At 35.7% G+C, this 17,414-nt stretch overlaps 1 non-coding gene across 1 annotated transcript; it reads left to right on the forward strand.

Moving 5' to 3' along the window:
* The first annotated feature begins 4,298 nt into the window (after positions 1-4,298).
* Positions 4,299-4,405, forward strand: LOC117280709 (small nucleolar RNA R71). The gene has a single exon (XR_011410772.1). It is a non-coding gene; the product is annotated as a small nucleolar RNA R71 (small nucleolar RNA).
* The last annotated feature ends 13,009 nt before the right edge of the window (positions 4,406-17,414 follow it).

A 17,414-nucleotide genomic window follows, 5' to 3' on the forward strand; every position in this document is an offset into this window, starting at 1 on the left:
AACTAGCCTATTTAGATTACTAAGAAGAATTAAAGAACTCAACCAACAATATAATGCAAAGATATCACAAGTTATGCCTCTCTCGATTACATGAACAAGTAAATATAGATGCAACAATTAAATTATCCAAAAATGTTTCAATACATAAAACTAGAGTTATAATCCACAAACAAATATCAATACACCAAATCCATCAAACCCTAAAGAGAACTACTCCATAGATATGAAGCAATTCACCACAAATATAATTAAAGTATAGGAAAACATAAATTCAAACCAAACTCGGGTCTTGAGTGAGGAAGGAATGATGAAATCCTTGTGATTGTGTTCTTCCAACTCCTCCTTAGCCTCCTTAGGTCTAAAGTATGTCAAAAGTCCAGAAAATAACGTTTTCCATGTATTTATACCAAGTAGGGTCGGGCCCAAACGAAATCACCCTTTCCTAGCCGAAATAGGAAAACTTGCAAACTTATTACTTTTCATGCGTTGCACTGTGCGTAGCAGGGTGCGTAGCATTATTGCGTTTTCTTGTCAGGCCACAGAAACCCAGCCTCTGAACTTTGTCAATTCCTGACACAAAAATACACTGCTTCGTTGCCCAGTGCGTCGCACTAGTGCATTTCTTCAGTTGTTGCTTCTTCCTTGATTTTTGACGTCCAGAAGTGATCCTCGACCCCCGAACACGATCCCGGCTTAATCCTTTGGGCTTTTACTCAGACTTCAAAGCTCCAAATAGCTCAAAGTAGTTCCACAACATCTACATAATTCGGAATCATTCCTACAAGGCATAAAATATGAAATAAGTGCAAAATACTATCAATTAAAGCTAAAAACAAGTAAAGTGCAGTGAATTAGAGTGCAATGAGCGACTAAAATACGTAATTATAGCATACCATCAACACCCCGCACTTAAACCATTTTTCGTCCTCGAGCAATCAAACTACACTTCATATAGACACGACATTTTTAAACAACTCTCCAAACTCATTATACCAAGAATATTTAAAATATATTAAGTACATTACCGAAACATCCTCTCCTCAATATTTGACTCAAAAGCACCACGCAACTTTCATAACCTGCTCACTTACTCTAACATAGAGGTCAACGACATTACCTTTCCTTTATGAATCAAGTACCCTCACACAATAATAGAGAGTAATTCCACATACAATAAATTTAAGAACAACTAGGAACTCAAGATAGAAAGAATTCGCTCACTCTCAGAAACAACATTCAAATGCCACAAAAACGTACCATAGGCTTGCCTGTAGTGTACTACTCTACTAATTGAGCTCATTCAATCAAGGATCAAGTAGGACTTTTATTGGTTGTAATGTAGGGTGCGGGACGGGTATGATACATTTAGATATATGAATGACTACACCTCCTTAAGAACTTTAATACATACATTTCATTGTTCAAAACCCCACACTTATGTCAAACCAAAACTCCACATTCACATCAATATACATCAACTCCTTACTTCTTTAAGCACAATTACATCAAGAGTCACCACTATCAAATAATATTTTGCACAACAATACAATATTCTTTTCTTTTTCGTTTCTTATTCAATTCAAGTGGCTCTTACTTTTTCAAAATAATGCACCTTTTTCCTATTTCATTAGTTCCACTCAAAAGCCAAACCAACCACCCCATACTTCAATTTTTGCAAAGTTCATAACAAATTCAAGTACTCACGAGAGGTACAAGGTTCAAATAGATGGTCAATTCGAGCAAATGGGTAAGACTTGTAATGTGGTTGCCAAGAAAATAGGATTACAGGCTCAAAGTAGTTAACTAAGATACATAACAATTAGGTGGGTAAAAGCATATAACTGGCTCAACAAAGAAATGGCTATATCACTTCCAAGACTGAATACAACTACTATTTCGCTTAGCAAACACATGGGGCAAGTTCTAGACATCAAATGTAATGCACATAATAACACAAAATCTCACACCCATATGGCACATAACTCACTCAAGATCAGATTATCAAGACACTCTAGTCAAAACAGTTAAGCAGAGTTAAGATCATACAGTGTAAGGTACTTATACAAGAGTCAAAAACTGAGCCTAAGCGTCAAAACTAAAGCACTCACTATTCTCAAGGTATAATAAAGTCATGAGATATTGCCTTCAATTCAAATCATAGCACAAGGTTTCCTACTCCTAAAATAATAAACTAACTACACCCGGTTCAAACAAAATACTTGAAAAAGAATCGCGGCACAGAGAAAAACCAAGGGGGAATTATTACACTACCTAACAAAAGAAAATCTTTTTGTCTTTTTCTTTCGACTTTATTCCCTCAAGAAACCCGTCGAATGATATCCATCGTCGGGAAAAATCAATTTTTTTTTAAATTTTTATTGTTTTTTCAATCTCTAACTACTACAACTAACAAAAAGAAACACATATACAAACAAACATACAAATATCCCCCACCCCACACTTTAAGTTGCGACATGTTCCATGACACACAATTAGAAAGTATAAGGTAAAGGAAACGTCCATGAACATCTAGTCGGGGTCTGAGTCGAAGTCGGGATCCATTCCTTGCCTTCGAACTAATGCGCACATCCAGGAAGACAACTTCTTCTCAGCCTTCTTGGGGTACGCCCCACACTTATCTTTCTCACTCAATGCAGCCTTCTCTTTTGAGCCCTTCACTTTCCACTCAACACTCGCAGATAGTTTTTCTTTTTGTGCCCCCTTTGCTACATTCATATCAAAAGTCACTATCTCCTCACCCACTCTAAGCATGAGTTTTATCTCGTGTATATCCAATATAGCTCTACCTGTCGCTAAGAATGGTCTTTCCAAGATGAGGGGGGCCTCCTTATTCTCCTCCATATTCACCAGTATAAAATCCGCAGGAAATACGAACTTATCCACTCGAACTAACACATCTTCCACTATTACCTCGGGTATTAAAGTCGTTTGGTCCGCCAGCTGCAAAGATATTGGCACCGACCTTATCTCTCCAATCTCCTTCTCCAGTTTCCTGTAATTAGATAGAGGCATCAAATTAATTGAGGCATCAGAATCACATAAAGATTTATCAAAATTTATAGAGCCTAAAGAGCAAGGTATAGTAAAACTTTCTGGATCTCCACACTTTTGTGGGAGTTTGTTTTACAATATCGCGCTGCAATGCTTTGTGAGCTTGACCACTGAGGTATCCTCTATCTTCCTCTTCTTTGTAAGGATCTCCTTCATAAATTTGGCATAAGCATGCATTTGTGAGAGCACTTCTGTAAATAGTAAGTTTACATGAACCTGTTTCAGCAAATCCAGATATCTCGCAAACTGCTTGTCTAGCTTTTCTCTACATAGATTTTGAGGGAAAGGTAGAGCAGGCATATGCTCACTCTCATCACGTTCCTCCCTTCTCGAAGTTTCTCCCTTCTTTTTTTTCTTCTTAGTTTTCATCGGGCCCCTTTTTCTTTTTATCAACATTATTCTTCAGTTGCTCCCCACTTTCTTTTTAAAGTATCACCTCTTTTTGGATCGGGGTAGGATCTTTCAACACTTGCCCACTTCTCAGAGTTACAGCATTCACTGTTTCTTTGGGATTCTTTTCTGTATCAGCGGGGAGACTACCTGGAACCCTCTCAGATAATATTGTTGTAATCTATCCCACTTGTCTCTCCAAGTTTCGCAAACCAGTGCCCAATTCTTTGATATCTTCCCCGTGAGCGTCCAACCTCTCATCTGTCTTGATAATGAAGGCCTTCATTAGATCCTCTAGACCAGGCTGAATAGGCTGTTGAGGCTGAAATTGCTGCCTCTGCCGATTTTGAAAGACTGGATCTCCTTGTCCTTGAGGTCTAGAGTTATTTTGTTGCCACACATTTGCAGTACCCCCAGGTGAACTCCATGAAAAATTGGGGTGCCTCTGACCCATTGCATTATAATTTCCAACAGCATTTACTTCCTCAATTGAGGCTTGACACTCATGAGTAGGATGTCCTCTTCCACATATATCACAAGCTGCTTGAGGCTCACTTTGTATTGTAGCTAAGGTAAGGTTCCGTATTTCTTTAACAATAACATCAAGTTGTACCTGCACAGATCTGTTAGTATCAACCTGGTGAACACCAGTTGATCTTCTTCTTTTCGCACTCTCAGAGGGCCATTGATTTGCATCTTCAGACAACTCGTCAAGAATTATGACTATCTCCTCTGGAGTCTTCTTCATCAACGGGCCTCCAGCTGCATTGCTCAATGTTCTACGTGAGGCCGGTATCAATCAATCCCAAAAGTCTTGGAGTTGCATCCAGAGTTCAATTCCACTATGTTGACACTTTCGAACAATCTCCTTAAACCTCTCCCATGCTTCAAAAATAGTTCCAGTATTTTTCTGGCAGAAGTTATGGATTTCTCTTCTAAACTTGCCTGTTTTAGCTAAGGAGATATAGTTATCAAGGAACTTCCTGGTCATCTCCACCCACGTTCTAATCGAACCTGCGGGTAAGCTTCGAAGCCATTGTTTTGCATCGTTTTTGAGTGTGAAGGGGAATGCCCTCAAGTACACTGCATCTCGTGACACACCATTATATTGAAAGGTGTTCATAATCTCCTCGAAGTCCATTAGATGTGTTTTTGGATCTTCAGTTGGCTTCCCTTTAAAGACACAACAATTCTAAAGGGTTTGAAGTAACCTTTGCTTCAACTCGAAATTGTTTGCTGCAATTGGTGGTGGTCTAACACTTGATAATCCTTGATTGTAGATCGGTCTAGCATAATCGCTAAGTGGTCTCCCAAGCAAGGGTTGATGTTGATTAAGTCTAAGACCCCTCTCTTCTTCATAGAGGTTCTGCGCATCTCTAATAGTTGTTTCCTCAGCATCCCGTGCAACTTGTTCTCTTCGTTGGGCTGCTTCTCTCGCAGCCAAATCTACATTATCTTCACCATTTCGAGCCATAAGTTCTTTGGTTGAGGAATGCCCAACCTTTTTTGTTGTCTCGGTGAGATTTCTTTCCTTCTTCAACTGTCGCAGTTGTTTTTCAATCTCTGACTCGTATGGTAGCACTTCCTTCGCAGAAGTTCTAGTCATGCACCACTCAGAACCTGTAACCTGCGCACAGTCAAAGAACACTAACTATAAAAAGGGAAAAATAAAATTAAATAAAAAGAAAAATTCCTGAATTAGAACTACAAACTATTTCAAACACTATTGATTGCCAATCCCCAGCAACGACGCCAAAATTTGACGAGCTCGAAACACACACTTAAATTATGCTCGCTAGTCAAAGATAGTATAGTATAATATCGTATCCACAGGGATTGGAGTTAAACTATATCTTCGTAGTTTCTAGCTTGATTGCTAATCAGGAGAATCAACAATTGAGGTTTATATGATTTCTAACTAAGATTAACTAAAAATCTAAAGCTATTGGCTAATGACAATTGCAACAAAGTTAAGCAAGGAAGTTATCAGTGGGAGAAAATAGGGGTTGATAGGATAGGTACAAGATAATTATTTGGGATCTAGCTCTAGATAATTCACTTCTAATGTTTAAGTGAGTCTCTCGAATTCACTCAATTATTAGTTCAAACGTTTAGTAGAAACTCCTCTCTCGATTAAGTTTCAACCTCACAAGATGAACCAATTTAAGCACGTGAAGATATGCAAGAATGCGTAGTGGATTGGTCTTTAGGAGAACCTCTATCAATTATCCTCCTAACTAGGTTTAATCAATGATTCAACTAGCCTATTTTGATTACTAAGAAGAATTAAAGAACTCAACCAACAATATAATGCAAAGATATCACAAGTTATGCCTCTCGTGATTACATGAACAAATATATATAGATGCAACAATTAAATCATCCAAAAACGCTTCATTACATAAAATTAGAGTTATAATCCACAAACAAGTTGCTGTGTAAGTTGCTACTGCAAGCTGTTGCGTAAGCTGTTACTGTACCAGATATAGATGATCTTCTACCGAGGGTAATGTTTATCCATAACGGAGTACGAAAATGATAAGCTTATTCAAGAGGCTTATTTCCAATAGAGTACTAAATAGATAAACATATTTACAGCGGAGTCTCATATGGATAAACTTCTTGAGGAAGCTTATTTACAACAGAGTACTAAATGAACATCCATAATATAATATATTTATAACAGTTTTTTATTTTTTTAATTTTAATATTTTTATTCATATATATTACATTAGGCTCATGGGACAGCCCATCTCAGCTTCAACAAAGCTTGGTTGGACTGGGCTAAAAAGCCTTGTGCTCCAAATATATTAATCCAATCGTATTAAATCACGGGCCGAGTTTGGACCCCGTGAAAAATCCTAGAACAATAGAACATTCGAAAACCCTAAAACTAAAGAGCGGGCCTCAAATTCCAAAGCCCTAGACGTAACAGCCACAGGAGCCACATTGAGAGTATTTTCTTGGGGTTTTGGCATGGTATAACAACATACCCATATAATTGGCAGAAAACAGTCCTAGTTATAGATATTGGCATCAAATAGCCAGTAAATATATATCACATTAATAATATGCATATCACAACTTTTTTTTTCTTCTTTGTCTATATCAACATGTATATTAAAATTTTATTTTCATTCTTTGTATATAAATAATATTATTCTTTGTATATCGATAATATAAAATTATATATATAGTTATTGCTGCCTTTATATCAATGTATATCACAATAAAAATATTGTATTATTTGTATATCACAGTGTATAGCACATCAGACATGTGTATACCAAAATAGATATCATAAGTTTATTTTTCTTCTTTGTGTATATCAAAAATTAATTTTCTTTGTATACCAAAATATTATTTACTCCCGTAATTAAATTTATTGTTTTTATATTTTATAACTTGCTTAAACAATCTATATCCAAAAATAATTCCATTTTTGATCAATAATTAATAATTATATTATTTGTATATCACAGTGTGTAACATAATAATAATGTGTATATCAAAAATATTAATTAAAATTTTATTTTCCTTCTTTATATAACATATTTCAGATTTAAAACTCAAGTTCAAGACGACTCCACTTGTATATCCCCTATTGTAACCCGTGTATATCTCTTTGTACATAAGTGATATATCATGTATATTATGTGTGTCTGTGTATATCCATAAAAATTTGTGTTATATATACGATATACAATGTGATATATATGGACGTCCATAAAAAAATTATGTTGTATACACGATATACAAAATGATATACACAGGCGTCCTCAAAAACTTTTGTGTGTGATATACACTGATGTACACGATATACAACGTGATATACACATGTCGCAGTTGGATTTTTAGGTCAGATTTTTTTTTTTACCTAAAATCAGTCTAAATCACTTCTAATCTTGCTCAATTTTTGTATATAGCCTTGTTTAGGCATTTTCAACTAATTTCAATTGCACCCACTCATTCAATCCAAATAAAAAAAGGAAGAGAGAAGAAAAATAAAGTTGAAATATATTTTTTCTCTCTCTTAGTTTTTGCTAATGTTGCTCAAATTTTATATATAGCCTCATTTAAGTTTTTTCAACTAATTTCAATCACACCCACTCATTCAATCCAACAAAAAAAAGAAGAGAGAAGAAAAACCAAGTTGAAATATATTTTTTCTCTCCTAGTTTTTGCTTATGATTTTCTCTGATGTGACACCAACCTTACCTTTTCATCCCATTGATTTTTTTTGCATAATTTTCAAGAATTTTTGCTAAATTATGAGAGAGATAGAAGAAGAAATAGAAGGAGAGAAAAGGGGTGGGGAGCCAAAATGAGCGTGTAGTTATTTTTTAGAGAGAATATAAAAGAGTAGTTTTTTAAGATTTGGCTATATAATGACAATTATTTGGGGCTATCTTTGCCAAACCTAATATAAGCCTAAAAAATTGTCAATTCCGATTATGTGGTGTTATTTTTCTATTTTCTTTCTATCTCAATGGCAACGCAACAGACGTATGAGCAACATTTGATATGTGTCCATGGTGTTGCTGGTAGGGAGGATTTGTGGTATTGTATTGATTTAGTAATGTCCTTGCCGCATCAACTTTTTCCGACTGTTGTGGGTGATTACATCTACTGGGCTGGTGGAATCATTAACCTTACTTCCGCCATAAAACCTCACCGTATCTTATTCCAAGAAGCTTCACCGGCACGAAGCTTGTGTCTTTGCTGAGGGTGATATGATCTATGTTCTGGGGGGCAACACATTTCCATATGAAGGCCGGGAGGATGAAGGGAGGTACTGCGGTGAAGCTTACAACATTAAAACCCAAGGCTGGGAGCTGTTGCCATTGAATGTCTAGGATTTTGCTTTTCTTACTGGTTGTACTAGCACCCTCGTGCAAGAGGAAGGTGAGACGAAGGTTGTATGTTACTCGTCTGGTATGGGTTATTTGCTACTTTACAATGTCCATAAGGATGATTGCTCCGTTAGCTGATGGAATATTGGGAGTGGCTTCCCTTGTTGTCTCCAAACGCGCATACTCTTTAGATGCGTCCGTGGAGTTATGCGGCACTTTTATCTGTTGATCCTGATTTCACTTCTCTTGATGGGATGGCAATGTGAGTGCACTCTGTCTTTTATTCCTTACCTCTTTTATATAATTACATTAGCGTTTTCCAATGCGGATAAAAGGCAATTAAATAAATTGGTTAAGTCTTATTGGTTTTTGAATCTGTTTCAACTCTAAATATTAGAATCAATGTCCTGTGAATGAAGTTAATAAATTGGGTCTCTTATCTATGATGATTGTTTTAAAGATTGACATTTGAAGATGACTTTTAAAAAGTCAAGGAATACTTGAGATAGCTTTCTTTGAATAATAGTATACAATGTATGTGTTGTCACCCTATTCAATGCTAGAAAACATGTTTTCCTATGTGCAACAGATGCAACATGTGCGGAAAGGGAGTTGGATGATGCAAATTGTTTGTTTTTGCATTCTCATTAATAGTCTGTTTGGTTGCGCTTCTAATATTAGCTTATTTTGAAAGGTGCTTTTAGAAAAAGTACTTTTGGTTTTTGTAATATCTTTCTAAAAAAAAGTACTTTTGATGAGGAGTTTTGACGAAGAACTGTTTGTGTTTGGCTAATCAATTGGAAAAGTACTTTTGAGCAGTAATTAGTATTTGACCAAACTATTAAAAAGTATTTTTAAGTTAATTTCCTCAAAAGTACTTTTCAAAGTGCTTTTGGGAAGAAACTACTTTATTTTACTTTTCTGAAATATGCTTCTATGTCTACTCAAAAGCACTTTTGGCAAAACATCTTTAACCTTGGAAAAAAGTACATTTGGCCAAAAAAAGCTTCTTTTTACCAAAAAGAAGCACGCCCAAACAGGCTATAAGTTATACGATTTAAGTTACCCGATTAAGGGAGATGTTCCGCAATTTGGATACCAAAATGGTTGTCTCTTTGAAAGAAGCTTTAGTTATCTAGTCAGGAAGCAAAATCGACATCGACGGGTAGAGGTGTGCGTAGTTCCATCTTGCTCTCACTGGGTGGATTTGGAGACAAAACTATCGTTGTACGAAATGAAAAATACAATCTTTTGTATCTATTTAGCTTTTTGGTGCAAGATGGGATATGGCATTGACATGTTAGTTGACTTTCTTACATCTCGTCAAGCCGTAGATAATAAAGTAGACAGGCTATAAAGTCAAAATAAAAATGCAACATTAAGTGGATAGATAGAATGAAAGGAAAAATAGCTTCGAATTCGTCTGGCATGCCAATATTATCTTTTACGCTATACGTAGTTTGCAACTACTTGGTGCTGTCTATAAGGAGCTAATAAAATATTTTAACCATAAAAAAATATAAATCTTGAAGGTTAAAAGCACAGATGTGTCACTTTATTAGCATTTTGATGTAAACATTTGAATGTATATGATGCATATAGTTTGATAGAATCCAATGTTCCAGTAGAATGGTATGATATATTAGATATCACACATTAAAACATGACAATTAAGATGTTCTAACACTATGCTCATAAAAATAAAACAAAGCAGTTTTCCCTAGTTGTTTTCCTCAAGGGAATAACAATTATCTGTTGTAGCCTAGATGTGTTAGAACTGTTAATTTTTTGTTGCCCTGCAAGTGTTTCATGTTGAAGTTACAAATTTGGCTGTTTAAATTTAGTTTGCAATTGCATGTTTGGATTTGGTTGACGAACTCCTAATAGTAAACTTGAGTGGAAGATACACTTTGGGTGATTGCTTTATCCCTTTTGTCTTCAGGGACACAGTATTTTCAGGCTTTAGTCTTCAGATTTTCCTTTATATATATATTTTTTAAAATATCTAACAATGAACTTGAGTGGGTGCTTTTATTTTGGGTATACGTGTAACAAAGGCTTTGATTATAGTTCTGACTTCCTATAGAAAGCAGAAAAAGGCAAATTTGGAGGAAATATTTGGAGCGGGAAAAAAAAAGAAATTGTCTTCCACCCTGTTTGTTTTTCCTGCCAGATTTTCTGAGTTTTGACGTGGTGATATTTTTTTTAACATAGTGTTAAAGGTTGAAGAATATTCGGTCAAATACTATGCATGGATAATGCAATTCTTCAATGGAGAACTAATGGTGAGATGCTCTTTTCAATTATCATTTTTGGCTGTTTATTTTGAGAATAAACTTGATGTTACGGTGTTTCTTCCCTTTCTTCATGAAGTTATATATGAAACAATTTTGAAGTGCATGCATTTGAAAAAAATTCTTTGCAAACCTGCAATTTAGCATTTCTTGGTTATCTTCAGCAGTTAAGATGTCTTTGTCAGTGGCGAAGATAAAAAATTCAATAATTTGAACACCCTTTGCCAGTGGGCTATGCAAGGGTGTTCAAAGTCTATTTTTAATCAATAACAAGCAGTATTTTACCTTATATGTAGTATAAACTTTCGGTCAAGGGTGGTCCCCTTGGGCCAACATAGCTTCCGCCCCTGGTCTTTATTTTCTGGCTTTTGGCTGGGTTTGGTATGGTTCGTGTACTTGCAGTAGTTGATATATTGGTTACTTTGTGTTCTGAAGTTGTAGTGAACTTGTGGAAAAAAGAAATAGATGTGTTTTGCAACTGTAGGAAAAAGAAAAGAAAAGAAAACTTTTTGCATTGAACTTCTCTCTAGTACTTGAACCCCCCTCCAACCCCCAACACACACACAGCATAAAAATGTAAAGTCTGTATTTTCTAAGTTCGTGAAATATCATTGTGAAAATTTTGAAACATGCATATAATGCCCTTGAATAAGGAGAGATCGCAATATGACTTATTTGATATCCTACTTTTTCTTATCAAAGTTTTCGCTACTATTTGCTGTGCTTGCTACAGGTATAAAATCTTTTTATTATAGGAAATTTCCTTTCAAGATATTTTTTCTGACTTATTTTTTGTGGTTGCATTGCAGGTATCTTGTTCAGGTCAGAGTTGCGCAACTTAAAATTTATGAGTTTTGTACATTAGCTGTCTGTGTATGTACGTGGTACAGTGCGATGAACTTCTAGCATATTGTGCTAGAATATTTTTTCCGAATTTTGCACAATGTTTTCGTTCAGATTTATCTTTACATGAAAAGTGGCTAAATTTCGATTACTTTTGAAACTGTGGCTATTTTTCAATTAACACTTGTAAATCTAGCTATTTTTGAATTTCATCCAATGCCATCGCTTAAGTTTGGATTTTCATTGAAACACTTCTATGAAGCATAGTTAAAATTAAACACCTGAATTCGTTCACAAGTGTGCCTATCAGATGCCATTCACTGACATTGGTGCGTTACACAACATTTTTGCGGGTGAAATTGCTCGTGTTATATTTTTGCCGGAAAAATTAATTTTCTTGCAATGTTGGTTCTACTTCCTCCTCCCATCCTTTCGATCTATCTTTGCCATATATTCAATTTCTCTCCACCTCAAACTCAACTCTTTAGCCATTTTTACTGTGAATTCCTACTAAACTAGTTCTGCCAATTTTTGAGCCATTGTCTGTCATGCTTTTCAGCCTTAGATTCAAACGCTCTTTTTGTTCGAATAAGTCCGGCCATCCTCGAAGAAGTGTCTTTTTAGAATTTAAAGCCAAGAAAAGTTTATAATGCTACAACTTAATTAGACTTGTTTTAAAGTTTCTGAACAATTTGCCGGTGACATTTTTCCGTCGAAGAAATCAGACGTGGCGTTGTTTGAAATAGTTCAATGGAAGTCCGATTTCATTTCAGAGTAAAATATTCACATGGTTGAATCACTGCACTAATTTAAAAGCATCTAGGAAATTAAAAAAATATCTGAAGACTGAAATTCCTAGTTGGATGTTATAGATCCTTCGCCTGAATCGTTTTTTCCGGTCACCTTCTCTCTCTTTTCTTTTAGATCTTGAGTTTTACTTTTTCTAACTTGTTTCTTTTTTTAATTGCTTTTGTTTGCCATGTCATGACAACTGATATTTACGCCCTAAATTTGAAAATAATTTAACTTTAAACTTTTTATTTTACCCTTAATGAAAAGCTTTTATATTCACATAAATATCATGGCCCCACAAAGCTTTTACCCCTTAAGTTTTTAAGACCACAAATTTTATAAGTCTTTTTTTTTTCTTAAACTCTGTGCTGAGTCAAACTACCTCATCTAAATTGAAACAGATGGATTAGGTCATAAGATTTGTTTAGATGTCTAAATAAAATCTTCGCACAAGATTAAGAGGCCGCATATGTATTCAAATAAGAGATTTTTACCTATATATACTACATTAGAAACTTATTTACTCTCACTGTTTGAGTTTTAACTTAATTACAAGTTGATCTATAATTTACCAATTATATACAAATTAGTATTAATGAGTATCACTTTATATTAGAAATTGAATAGGGAATATCAATTATACATGCGCTTTCTCTGTCTCCGTCTCTTTTCTGTTCTTTCCCTATTTTTTTCTTACTTTAATGTTCTCTGCCTTTTACCCTTTCATGTTGAATTGAAAGAGTGTTTTTTTTTCATAAACAGAGAAATTTACAAAAGAACAAAACAGTGTCTAAGTTAGTACCACAAAGAGTTGTGGCCATCGACAATTTGGATCACGTATAATTTGTCTATCTATGGCAATTCAGTGTCTTATCCCTACCTCGCCCCTCCCAAAGCTTCAAAAGCAGGCAAAAACTATTGTATCCCTGCATTAGTATAAAAATTTGAATTTAAACTTCATTGACAATTATTAAAAAGGTTCGGAGCTTTTAATTCGAAAATTGGGTTTGATTAAATTGTTATTTATTTGGACTGGGTGTTGTTGCAAATGATTGAGAATGTCATTTGGAGTTTATATCTCAATTTTAATTGAGAATTTGGTTTTGGTTGGAATTTCAGATTGAAACTCGAAAAAGAAGACATAAACAAATTGTATATATTTTGTATCTCGGGTATAGAAACGACATACAAAATATCACAACAACAACATACACAATATTATCCCACACCGTGGGGTCTGGGGAGGGTAGTGTGTACGCAGACCTTACCCCTACCTTGTGAGGATAGAGAGGTTGTTTCCAATAGACCATCGGCTCAGGAAAGCATAAACACCACATTAATAAAAATATAGACAAGAAGGGATAGTACCAAAAAGCCATATAAAAGCAGAATAAAAATAACAAGATAGTAAGGTAATTAACAATGAAAAAAAATAACGGTTAGTCATAAAAACTTATTACCAATAGAAAGCGAGACTACGTGTCAATACTACTGTTATGAACACTCTAGACTACCTACTCTACTACCCTAATCATTGACCTCCATACCTTCCTATCAAGGGTCATGTCCTCGGTCAGCTGAAGCTGCGTCATGTCTTGCCTAATCACCTCTCCCCACCTCTTCTTTGGCCTACCTCTACCTTTTCGTAGGCCCTCCAATATCAATCTCACACCTCCTCACCGGGGCGTCTGTGCTCCTCCTCCTCACTTGACCAAACCACCTAAGTCGCGCTTCCCGCATCTTGTCCTCAATAGGGGCCACACCCACCTTGTCGCGAATAACCTCATTTCTGATCCTATCTAACTAGGTTTAATCAATGATTCAACTAGCCTATTTAGATTACTAAGAAGAATTAAAGAACTCAACCAACAATATAATGCAAAGATATCACAAGTTATGCCTCTCTCGATTATATGAACAAGTAAATATAGATGCAACAATTAAATCATCTAAAAACGTTTCAATACATAAAACTAGAGTTATAATCCACAAACAAATATCAATACACCAAATCCATCAAACCCTAAAGAGAACTACTCCATAGATATGGAGCAATTCACCACAAATATAATTAAAGTATAGGAAAATATAAATTCAAACCAAACTCGGGTCTTGAGTGAGGAAGGAATGATGAAATCCTTATGCTTGTGTTCTTCCAACTCCTCCTTAGCCTCCTTAGGTCTAAAGTATGTCAAAAGTCCAGAAAATAACGTTTTCCATGTATTTATACCAAGTAGGGTCGGGCCCAGACGAAATCACCCTTTCCTAGCCGAAATAGGAAAACTTGCAAACTTATTACTTTTCATGCGTTGCACTGTGCGTAGCAGGGTGCGTAGCATTATTGCGTTTTCTTGTCAGGCCACAAAAACCCAGCCTCTGAACTTTGTCAATTCCTGACACAAAAATACACTGCTTCGTTGCCCAGTGCGTCGCACTAGTGCATTTCTTCAGTTGTTGCTTCTTCCTTGATTTTTGACGTCCAGAAGTGATCCTCGACCCCCGAACACGATCCCGGCTTAATCCTTTGGGCTTTTACTCAGACTTCAAAGCTCCAAATAGCTCGAAGTAGTTCCACAACATCTACATAATTCGGAATCATTCCTACAAGGCATAAAATATGCAATAAGTGCAAAATACTATCAATTAAAGCTCAAAACAAGTAAAGTGCAGTGAATTAGAGTGCAATAAGCGACTAAAATACGTAATTATAGCATACCATCAACACCCCGCACTTAAACCATTTCTCGTCCTCGAGCAATCAAACTACACTTCATATAGACACGACATTTTTAAACAACTCTCCAAACTCATTATACCAAGAATATTTAAAATATATTAAGTACATTACTGAAACATCCTCTCCTCAATATTTGACTCAAAAGCACCACGCAACTTTCACAACCTGCTCACTTACTCTAACATAGAGATCAACGACATTACCTTTCCTTTATGAATCAAGTGCCCTCACACAATAATAGAGAGTAATTCCACATACAATAAATTTAAGAACAACTAGGAACTCAAGATAGAAAGAATTCGCTCACTCTCAGAAACAACATTCATATGCCACAAAAACGTACCATAGGCTTGCCTGTAGTGTACTACTCTACTAATTGAGCTCATTCAATCAAGGATCAAGTAGGACTTTTATTGGTTGTAATATAGGGTGCGGGACGGGTATGATACATTTAGATATATGAATGACTACACCTCCTTAAGAACTTTAATACATACATTTCATTGTTCAAAACCCCACACTTATGTCAAACCAAAACTCCACATTCACATCAATATACATCAACTCCTTACTTCTTTAAGCACAATTACATCAAGAGTCACCACTATCAAATAATATTTTGCACAACAATACAATATTTTTTTCTTTTTCGTTTCTTATTCAATTCAAGTGGCTTTTACTTTTTCAAAATAATGCACCTTTTTCCTATTTCATTAGTTCCACTCAAAAGCCAAACCAACCACCCCATACTTCAATTTTTGCAAAGTTCATAACAAATTCAAGTACTCACGAGAGGTACAAGGTTCAAATAGGTGGTCAATTCGAGCAAATGGGTAAGACTTGTAATGTGGTTGCCAAGAAAACAGGATTACAGGCTCAAAAGGGTTAACTAAGATACATAACAATTAGGTGGGTAAAAGCATATAACTGGCTCAACAAAGAAATGGCTATATCACTTCCAGGACTGAATACAACTACTATTTCGCTTAGCAAACACATGGGGCAAGTTCTAGACATCAAATGTAATGCACATAATAACACAAAACCTCACACCCATATGGCACATAACTCACTCAAGATCGGATTATCAAGACACTCTAGTCAAAATAGTTAAGCAGAGTTAAGATCATACAGTGTAAGGTACTTATACAAGAGTCAAAAACTGAGCCTAAGCGTCAAAACTAAAGCACTCACTATTCTCAAGGTATAATAAAGTCATGAGATATTGCCTTCAATTCAAATCATAGCACAAGGTTTCCTACTCCTAAAAAAATAAACTAACTACACCCGGTTCAAACAAAACACTTGGAAAAGAATCGCGGCACAGAGAAAAACCAAAGGGGAATTATTATACTACCTAACAAAAGAAAATCTTTTTGTCTTTTTCTTTCGACTTTATTCCCTCAAGAAACCCGTCGAATGATATCCATCGTTGGGAAAAATCAATTTTTTTTAAAATTTTTATGGTGTTTTCAATCTCTAACTACTACAACTAACAAAAAGAAACACATATACAAACAAACATACAAATATCCCCCACCCCACACTTTAAGTTGCGACATGTTCCATGACACACAATTAGAAAGTATAAGGTAAAGGAAACGTCCATGAACATCTAGTCGGGGTCTGAGTCGAAGTCGGGATCCATTCCTCGCCTTCGAACTAATGCGCACATCCAGGCAGACAACTTCTTCTCAGCCTTCTTGGGGTATGCCCCACACTTATCTTTCTCAATCAATGCAGCCTTCTCTTTTGAGCCCTTCACTTTCCACTCAACACTCGCAGATAGTTTTTCTTTTTGTGCCCCCTTTGCTACATTCATATCAAAAGTCACTGTCTCCTCACCCACTCTAAGCATGAGTTTTATCTCGTGAATATCCAATATAGCTCTACCTGTCGCTAAGAATGGTCTTTCCAAGATGAGGGGGGCCTCCTTATTCTCCTCCATATTCACCAGTATAAAATCCACAGGAAATACGAACTTATCCACCCGAACTAACACATCTTCCACTATTACCTCGGGTATTAAAGTCGTTTGGTCCGCCAGCTGCAAAGATATTGGCACCGACCTTATCTCTCTAATCTCCTTCTCCAGTTTCCTGTAAATAGATAGAGGCATCAAATTAATTGAGGCATCAGAATCACATAAAGATTTATCAAAATTTATAGAGCCTAAAGAGCAAGGTATAGTAAAACTTTCTGGATCTCAACACTTTTGTGGGAGTTTGTTTTACAATATCACGCTGCAATGCTTTGTGAGCTTGACCACTGAGGTATCCTCTATCTTCCTCTTCTTTGTAAGGATCTCCTTCATAAATTTGGCATAAGCATGCATTTGTGAGAGCACTTCTGTAAATGGTAAGTTTACATGAACCTTTTTCAGCAAATCCAGAAATCTCGCAAACTGCTTGTCTAGCTTTTCTCTACATAGAT

The sequence above is a fragment of the Nicotiana tomentosiformis genome, chromosome 8 (genome assembly GCF_000390325.3).
Source record: "Nicotiana tomentosiformis chromosome 8, ASM39032v3, whole genome shotgun sequence".
NCBI classification, from domain to species: domain Eukaryota; kingdom Viridiplantae; phylum Streptophyta; class Magnoliopsida; order Solanales; family Solanaceae; genus Nicotiana; species Nicotiana tomentosiformis.